This window comes from Microtus oregoni, unplaced genomic scaffold, assembly GCF_018167655.1.
Source record: "Microtus oregoni isolate MIOR12 unplaced genomic scaffold, Mior012 000031F_ref0000149, whole genome shotgun sequence".
NCBI lineage: Eukaryota > Metazoa > Chordata > Mammalia > Rodentia > Cricetidae > Microtus > Microtus oregoni.
Genome location: NW_024543090.1, coordinates 27,928,305 through 27,937,164, shown reverse-complemented (window position 1 = coordinate 27,937,164; position 8,860 = coordinate 27,928,305). Strand labels below are relative to the sequence as shown.

The window sequence follows — 8,860 nt, the reverse complement described above, 5'->3', positions numbered from 1 at the left end:
CCATGCCCTCTATAGCATAGTATATGGCGTGAAGACCTTTCCTAGGCCATATGACAAAGCTATAGAAGGCCAAAGCTAATGAGAAAATTTGCTGGGTAATCATACATATTAAAATTTTTACTCAAGTCAGAAAATAGTGAAATGCAACCTTGTGATCCTTATCTTTCCTTTGCCAATTAAAAAATTTGCCCAAGGCCGGGCGGTGGTGGCACGCCTTTAATCCCAGCACTCAGGAGGCAGAGGCAGGCGGATCTCTGTGAGTTCGAGACCAGCCTGGTCTACAAGAGCTAGCTCCAGGACAGGCTCCAAAACCACAGAGAAACCCTGTCTCGAAACCCCCCCCCCCAAAAAAATTTGCCCAATTAAAAAAATAATTTATTTGTGGTGGCAGGAATTGAAAGAGTTTGTTTCTGAATTGTGCTGGGAAACTCACACCTGAGTTGTACTGGGAAGTGTATACTGAAAGAGGAAAAGAATCATTTTCTCCCTATTCGGGCTCCTTTGGGAAGGCTGAATCCCAGCCTAAAGGGAGAATCATCAAAACTTTATATAATCTAGGAGTGAAAGGGTTGCAGAGATGGCTCAGTGGTTAAGAGCACTCACTGCTCTTGCAGAGGACCCAGGTTCAATTCCTCACACCCTCAAGTCAGCTCACCACTGCCTGTAACTCCAGTTCCAGGGAATCTGGTGTCCTCTTTTGAACTTTGTGGGCTCCTGCACACACATGGTGCACATACATACACGTGGGCACACACACATAGGCATATTTTTATTTAAAAAAAAATAGGATTAGGTGGAAAGATACACTGTGCTCTTGAGTTAGAAGTGCAGTGTTATTTAGAATGCCATTTCTCCCCAAATCCCATCTTCAGGGAAAGGGAATTCCTATCAAATTGTACATTCTCTGAGAAAATAATGTTTTTTGTTTTTTTTTTTACTTTTTAATGGATATATTTTACAAATGCATTGGAGAGTCATGCACTGCATTAGATGCAATCCTGGGCCACAAGTCTATACACTCCTTTGCAACTGGACTTGTGGTAGTGGAATCTTTCATCTCACCTTTATTGTTTACCGTGACCCCTGCATTGTCTTCAAAATAAAGAAACACTCCATCTTTTGTTCAATATGAATTTTGTTGTTGATTTACCACTGCTGGTTGGGCCTTTTTTCTTAGTTCTGGTTTGCCTTTCTTAACTGTGACCATTACCATGTTGTCCATATCAGCAGCAGGAAGTCTGTTCAGTCATCCCTTGGTTCCCTTCACAGAGATGGTTTTGGCCCCTGGATTGTCAGCACATTTGGTCATGGCTCCTCCCAGAAGACCCAGGGAAACCAGGAATTTTGCTCCAGAAGACCTACCACATATGTCCTTGTTTCGCCATCTTGAACCATAATATATTCTTTTTAAAATCAAGAATTTATAATACCCAGACATAGTGATTGCTTCTATTCCCAAAAGCTGCACTCCTGAGGCATAAAGACCACAAGTTCAAGGCCAGCCTGGGCTATATAATATGACACTGTCTCAAAACAGATCAAACAAACAACAACAAAATAAATCTTTGATATGAAGCATACTTTTACTCTTTAAAAGTTTGCTTATCAGGGCTTTCCCCATCTATCACTCAGAGGTCTGTATTAAACGTGGTGGGGTTTACTTATTTTTGTTTTGTGTGTATGTGTGTGTGTGTGTGTGTGAGAGAGAGAGAGAGAGAGAGAGAGAGAGAGAGAGACTATTTCTTCTAAATGGTGAGTGATTTATAAGTAAGGAGTTTACTCCCTGCTGTGTCCCCCTCCCCCGTGTCCGTCCCCCCCCCACCGTCCCCGTCCCCTCCCCCCCAAAAAGGCTCTTGTATTGGAACACTTGGCCCCCAGATGGTGGCACTGTCTGGGGAAGTGATGGAAACTTCAGAAGGTGGAACCTTTCTGGAGGAAGTCTGCCAGTGAAGGTGACCTTTACATCTTGGTCCCACTTCCTGTTCTCTGCTCCCTGTGGGGGGGTGGGGGGGTGAAATGTGCTCTCTGCCTCTTGACTGTCAGGGCTGCTTCCTGCTCCTGCTGTCATGGCTTCCTCCTCATGATGAACGCTGTCTCTCCAGAACTGTGGTCAAAAAAACAAAAATGAAACAAAACAAAGATCCACTTTTCTTTCCTAAGTTGCTGCTGCAACTTAGTTCTCCCAGCAACAGAGAAGGAACTAATACGGTGTTTCTAGATGAACTGGAAAAAATTCATGAACAAAAATTTAGTTACTTAATAATTTCAATTATCACATATCTTTTCCCCCTTTATGTTTGTGTGTGTTGTCCACTTAAGAAATCATTGCCTATTTCAAATCATGAAGAAATACCTTTACACTTGTTTTCTAAAGACTTTATTGTTTTACTTGTGACGTTGTAAAATGCCTGAGTGAGAAGTTGTAAAAGTCAGTTTCTATCCAGCTTAGAAACTTACCTTTTGTTGAGACAGGGTCTCTCTCTGTGGTCTGGGCTGTCCTGAAACTTGCTCTGTAGAGCGGGCTGGCCTTGCCTCTCCCCCTCCCTGACTTAATTTTTTAAGAAGGGGAGAATTGTAATCTGTGATAGGAATTCTGAAGGAGTCAAACAAGCAGCTTGCCACAGCCAAAATAGTAGGGAGAGTGATTACACAATTCTACCTCAGTGAAGTCCTCCCAACAAAAAAGGGTCATGCAGCAAGCTTCTCAGAAATTAGCTTTTTGATTCAATAACTAAGAGACCATAAAAAAGTAAAATGCAGGGCTAGGGCAGAGTGCCTGTCTGGCATGCACAAAGCCCTGGCTTCATCCTGAGCACTGCACAAAACACATGTGCTTCACCTCTGTAATCCTACCACTCGGGGGGTTCCTAATGAGCTGGAGGCCAGCCTAGGACTCTGTGACTATAAATAATAACTTGCAGGAAAACCCTGAGATGATCTGAATTAGGATGTGAGATCCTTTATCTCCCATCACAGAAACAGTCTCTTCTTGTGATTTAGATGTGAAATGTTGTCTATAGGCCCATGTGTTTGAACTGATCCTCGACTGATGACAGTGGGTTAGTATGTTGTGGAACCTTTGGGAAGTGGGGGACTTGCTGAAGGAAATGGGTTCCTAGGGGGCAGGGTATGGAGTAGTATAGCTGCCCCCAACTTCCTGTCTACCTGTTTCCTGACTGAGATCTTGATGTGACCATCCACCACAGGGTACTGTAACCACACTCTACCTGCCGTAATGTATCCAGGCTGTAAGTTGAAATTCTTTGCTCTCTTAGTTTGCTTCTTGTTGGCTGCTTGGTCCCATCAACAATGGAAGTCTGTAATGACATTCCTACCTCAATAACTTGATACCATGAGCTTTCCCTGCTGTTTATCTCCTCCTCTTCTACCACTACTTCTACTCTTCTACTGCTCGGCACCTTCCATTCCAACCTGTAAGCAAATCTCTCCAATCCATTTGACGCCGGAAAGCCTCAGCCACCGAACTCATGCATTCTTCCTTCACTGCCGAAGTCCATAAAGAACAATCACATTGGTGCCCCAGCTTTCTCATTTCTACTTAACTGGCCCGATTGTTTATTGCACATTTGCTCTTAGCAAACTGGCCAAAAAGTCAGCCCGTGATCTTATTTCTCTCTCATCTCTACCAGTGTATAAAAACTATGCTTTTAATGCTCCCCAGAACCAGCATGTCCAAATTGATTTTTCCCACCCCTCCCAAACCTTTTTTCTACCATTTCTTATTTCTGTTGAGATACTTGGGTTATCAATAACAATGCACTCATGTCTGTAACATGTATTCATTTTTGTCTTTCTCTTTTTTATAATTTTTGTCTTTTTTATTTTACTTTATTTGCAGTGGTGGTACTGGGGGTCAAATCCAGGGCTTTGCTAGACTAGTGCTCTGTTAATCACCGCTTTCAAAACATACTGAGGATACCATTATAACCCAATCATTTATTACCAGTATTTATTACTAATTGTTTATTACCAGTAATAAACAAACATATTTCCTGGGACTTTCTTCCCTAATAAATTTTTAGTCTCAAAAACAAGCATAAAATAATTTAAATCCTTGAAAAGTTAGTTTATCATAATATCTTACAAAGAGATATTTATAATCTACTGAGTGCAAGTAGCCTAGGCTAGCCCCAAAACCAACTGTGAAACAGAGAATAACCTGAATTCTTTGATTTTTCTTCCCTCACCTCCCAGATGTGGGAATTACAGGCATGTGCCAACATGCCCACTTTATAGAAATACCTTACATTATTTTTGGTCAGTGTATTCATCCATTCTATTGATAACAAAATATCTGAAGTTGAGTAGTTTATAAAGAAAAGATGTTTATTTATTTTACAGCTTTGGAGCCTGAAAGCCCCAAATGAAGAAACCTATGTTTGGTCCCCAGTGGGATCCTTCCTGAGCTGTAGTGTGGACAGAGCAAGAGTAAGAAAAACAGCTGCATATGGGAAGGGGCACAGGTGAGGGGAGCCTCAATCTGTAATCACTGTCTCTCTGAGGAACTACTCAGGGTTCTGGAAGAACTACGTAATTTCCTGCTGTGGACAGTACTTCTTACCTCGTCACCTTTTAAGGAGCCCTGCCCCTTCAAAGTACTTCTCAACATTGCCACACTGGGTTCGAAGGTCCAGCATGGAACTCTGGGAAGACACACTCAAATCATAACAGATGACAAGCATTGAAAAGCTATAGATAAAATCTCGTGTGGGCTAATAGGAAGGTCCTTCCATAGGTTCCCTACAGCATTGGCATACTAGTTGTGGCTTTTCATCAGGTCAAACTGTCACGTCTCAAGAGCACGATGTTTCAAAGCTAGAGTGCTTGAGACAGGCCCAAGAAGGCAGCTAAAATACCTGCTTTTCACCTGTTCCCAGACACTGGTAATTAGGGTTCTCCTAATAAGTACTGCTGCTCAGGAGAGCTCTTCACTTATTTCTTCATCGCTTTGTAAACTGCTTTGTAGAAAAGGAGGACGTTAGTTATTCAGTAACATGGGTGGAGTTGTAACAGAATCAAGGCTTGAAAGCAGTCTGTGAGACTCTCAAGCGTGAGCTCTTTCCTCCTCATCTCTAACACACTCGTGTTTCTGCAGAAACAGCTGGAGACCCTCTTGAGCCGTGTGGGAAGCATAACCCCCCAGGACCAAACATCAAATGTACATAACTGTGAGAAACAAAGCTCCTGATTTATAACAAGAGCACTGGAGGCTCATAGCAGTGAAAGTGAGACAGATTATTTTGCTGCCTTGCTAAGCCAGGCATCATCCTAGAATGGTAGACACACTGATGTAGCCAGTCACCATGGCTGGTTACAAGAGATAGTTTGTAAACCCTAGCAAGCCCCCTCCTGCTTTTCCCCACTTGCCAAGGAATCAGTAGGGAATGGCCTTACATGTTAGATAAGATAGGTTTTACTGTCCCTTTATTGCAATACTTGTCTTGGTTTCAACAAAAACTGTGAGTCATTTCTGCATTTTATATACTGTTTATTTTATAGCTTATCATGTATGTAATCTTGTCACCATTATGGTGGAGGGTTTTGCCCCATTTTAGTTAGGTTCTATTGATGTGATGGAACACAAAGACCAAAAGCAAGCTGGAGAGGAAAGGGTTAATTTTAATCACACTTCAATATAATAGCTCCTCATTGAAAGCAGTCATGGCAGGACCTCCAGAAACTAAGAAAGCAGTCAGGGCAGGCACCTAAAAGCAGGAGTTGATGCAAAGGCGATGGAGTCTTGATCCATCAAGTCCATATCTTTTTTAAAATTATTATTATGTATACAACATTCCTTCCATGTATGCTTGCCAGAAGAGGGCACCAGATCTCATTATAGATGGCTGTGAGCCACCATGTGGTTGCTGAAAATTGAGCTCAGGACCTCTGGAAGAGCAGTCAGTGCTCTTAACCTCTGTGCCATCTCTCCAGCCCCCCAAGTCCATGTCTTGATCAATCAACTTTCTTAGAGCACCTGAAACCACCAGCCAGGGATAACACCACCCACAGTGGGCTGGGCTTGCTCCCATCAATCATGAATTAAGATACTGCCTACAGCCTGCCTACAGCTGGATTTTAAGGATTTTTCTCAGTTGATGTTCTGTTCTCCCAGATGACTCTGGTTTGTGTCAAGTTGACATAAAATTAGCAAGCACCCCCAAACCCAATTAATGTTTCCAGGAAATACCCTTATCAAGCTCATCTCTCAGTTGATTCCCAAGCCAATGAAACTGATACCCAAGATTAACCATTGTTGCAAGACCTCCTACAAATTGGCATGCTAACGTGGTGGACTAAAATCTACCTAAAACCTGAGAAAGCTTGGAAAAGAAACCTAGACACAAAAGAACAAAGTTAAGCATGGCTTCTTGGTAGCTAGCATTTTGGTGGTGGCATGCAGTAGCTCCTTTAAGAGAAGTTTTCCTGATTCAGTGGTAGTAAAAGAAAAAAGTCACGCCATTTTGACATGCCAGCTTTCTGGGCTTTACTGCCAGTGCTAACTCTGACTTTTTCTGGAGGTTTGGCAATGGAACATTTAAATGGGATTTGTGAGGAATGTACTACAACTTGCATAGTGACAACATAGACCTGCTGTGTGCCTGAAACTGGGGCAATGTGCAGGGCTTGCAGAGGCAGGGAACGGATGTCCACCATGTTAGATTGTGCAGAGCAAGCATCAAGTACCATATATACCCTAGTAATGGGTCAGTTTAAGGTTTTAAGAAGTACTTAGCATTTTAAGAAGCTGTCCTGGTCAGTAAAGAATTACAGATATGCAATAAAGACAAATTCAGATGGAAAAGACCTTTAAATGGGTCTCAGTGTTGGATAAATGTACATAGACTTGGGAGAGAGAAGAAAAAGAGTACAGAGAGTTATAAAAAGAAGTAAATAGTTTTTTTAAACTTGTAGAAAAAGTAATAAAGTAAAAACAAGCCACATAAAGATGGAAAATTCACAGAGAGTCTGGATTATGTATATTATTGTGTTATCTTTAATTTTTTTTGACTGCAGAGAGACATTTGATTCTGGGGACTGCTAAGTTAAGCCGACACATATATTTCAAAGGTATCTTGAATTCAAAATTTGAGTATAAGGATATGTTGCTTTGGAAAAGAGATTCTTCTTTTGTTTCCACAGAGGATGAGAACCTGTGGATTGCTTCCAGACTAATATGGTTTGATGGACCAAGACCCTCTGAAAGGTTACTGTGAATACCCCCAAAAGAAAATACTTCACCCAATAAGCAGCAGGAAGAAGTTTGGACAGAACTATGCCCATATTCCCAAATATTATTTATAAATGTTTGTTTACATTTAAAGGGGGATATGCTATAGAGATGGGTACTTTGCATTGGTATGGATCTTGGTTTATTGAAACGAATTTAAGGTCAATTTTGTTATATGTATATTTCTTCTCTTGATTAAGGTATCGTAATTGTTCAGTTCATTAAAATATAATTTATAATTAAAAATATAGGCTAATAGATAATTATCAAGCTTGTAGTCATGTTAGTTAGATTTTCTAGATGGATAGAGATGTATTTCAGATGGATAGGCATTCCTCAACTCTTTCAAAGACTACAGAATATGGCATTTAACATGTTTTAAGAAGTTAGGACTTTTCATGATAGAGAAACATCTGCTCCTGGCAGCACCAATTACTTCAAGAGGAAGATGGGCATTGAAGAGGCTCTTTATGGAGTTTGCTAGCTGTTTGGGCAAGAAACTGCTCTTGCCTGGACTGCTTAACTGGACATGCAGGACCCACAGAGAAATGACTGCTAAACTTGCCTAAATGAGAGACAATCCTTCAGGGTTCCTTGCTACATGAAAGAGTCGGCTAGACGTTCTGTAGGATACAGAAGAAAGTGACTGACAAACTGCCAATATAGGCAGACCTGTCTTTGAAATTTCCTGTGTCATGAAAAAAAATCTGCTGGATACTATGGGCCTGTAGGCTGAAGATGTATGCCCCAATGTTACAGAAGAACTTTGGGTGACTGTTCAGGCAGCAAGATGTTTCTGTCAATTCTAGAGTTTTAGAAGTTGCTTTACAATGTACTTCCCGTTTACTTAGGTAATAGTATATCCTTCTGGAATCTTTGATGGAGTTGAAGAATTTATAATTAAAATTATATTTTTCCTTAGTTATGATAAAAATAGATATAAATATTGTAACTGTAATTCTTACTTGATACCTGTCTTGTCATACGTAATTTTACTAGGTTAAAGTTAAAACCTCCCTTTTTTATTTAAACAGAAAAGGGAAGTGATGTGGGATTTCCCTCTGTATGGTGTGAATACCATTGGTTAATAAAAAGAACTGTCTTGGGCCTGCACTGGGAACAGAAGTAGGCAGGGAAAACTAAACTGAATGTTGGGAGAAGAATGACAGAGTCAGAAGAAGCCATGGAGCCACCACCAGAGTCAGACATGACAAAACTTTGCCAGTAAGCTGCTGCCATGTGACAATACATAGATTAATAAAAATAAGTTAAATTCATTTGTAAGAGTTAGCCAATAAGAAGCTAGAGCTAATGGGCCAAGCAGTAGTTTAATTAATACAGTTTCTGTGTGATTATTTTGGGGCTAGCTGGGTGGCCAGGGAACCAATAAGCTCCCTCCTCTAACAACAAATGGCCTCTTGCAACAAACCATCATAATGACTTCATGATTAAATCAGTGCTTACTAGTTTGAAAATGCTAGGTGTGATGGTTTGAATGAGAATGCCCCCCGTAGGCTCAGATATTTGAATACTTAGTCCCCAGTTGATGGCACTGTCTGGGTAAGTTTAGGAGGTGTGGCCTTGCTAGAGGAAGTATATCCTTGGGGTTGT

At 41.0% G+C, this 8,860-nt stretch overlaps 1 pseudogene; it reads right to left on the bottom strand.

Moving 5' to 3' along the window:
- Positions 1–955: 955 nt before the first annotated feature.
- On the bottom strand, positions 956–1,438 carry LOC121465585 (annotated as a pseudogene).
- Between the last annotated feature and the right edge of the window lie 7,422 nt (positions 1,439–8,860).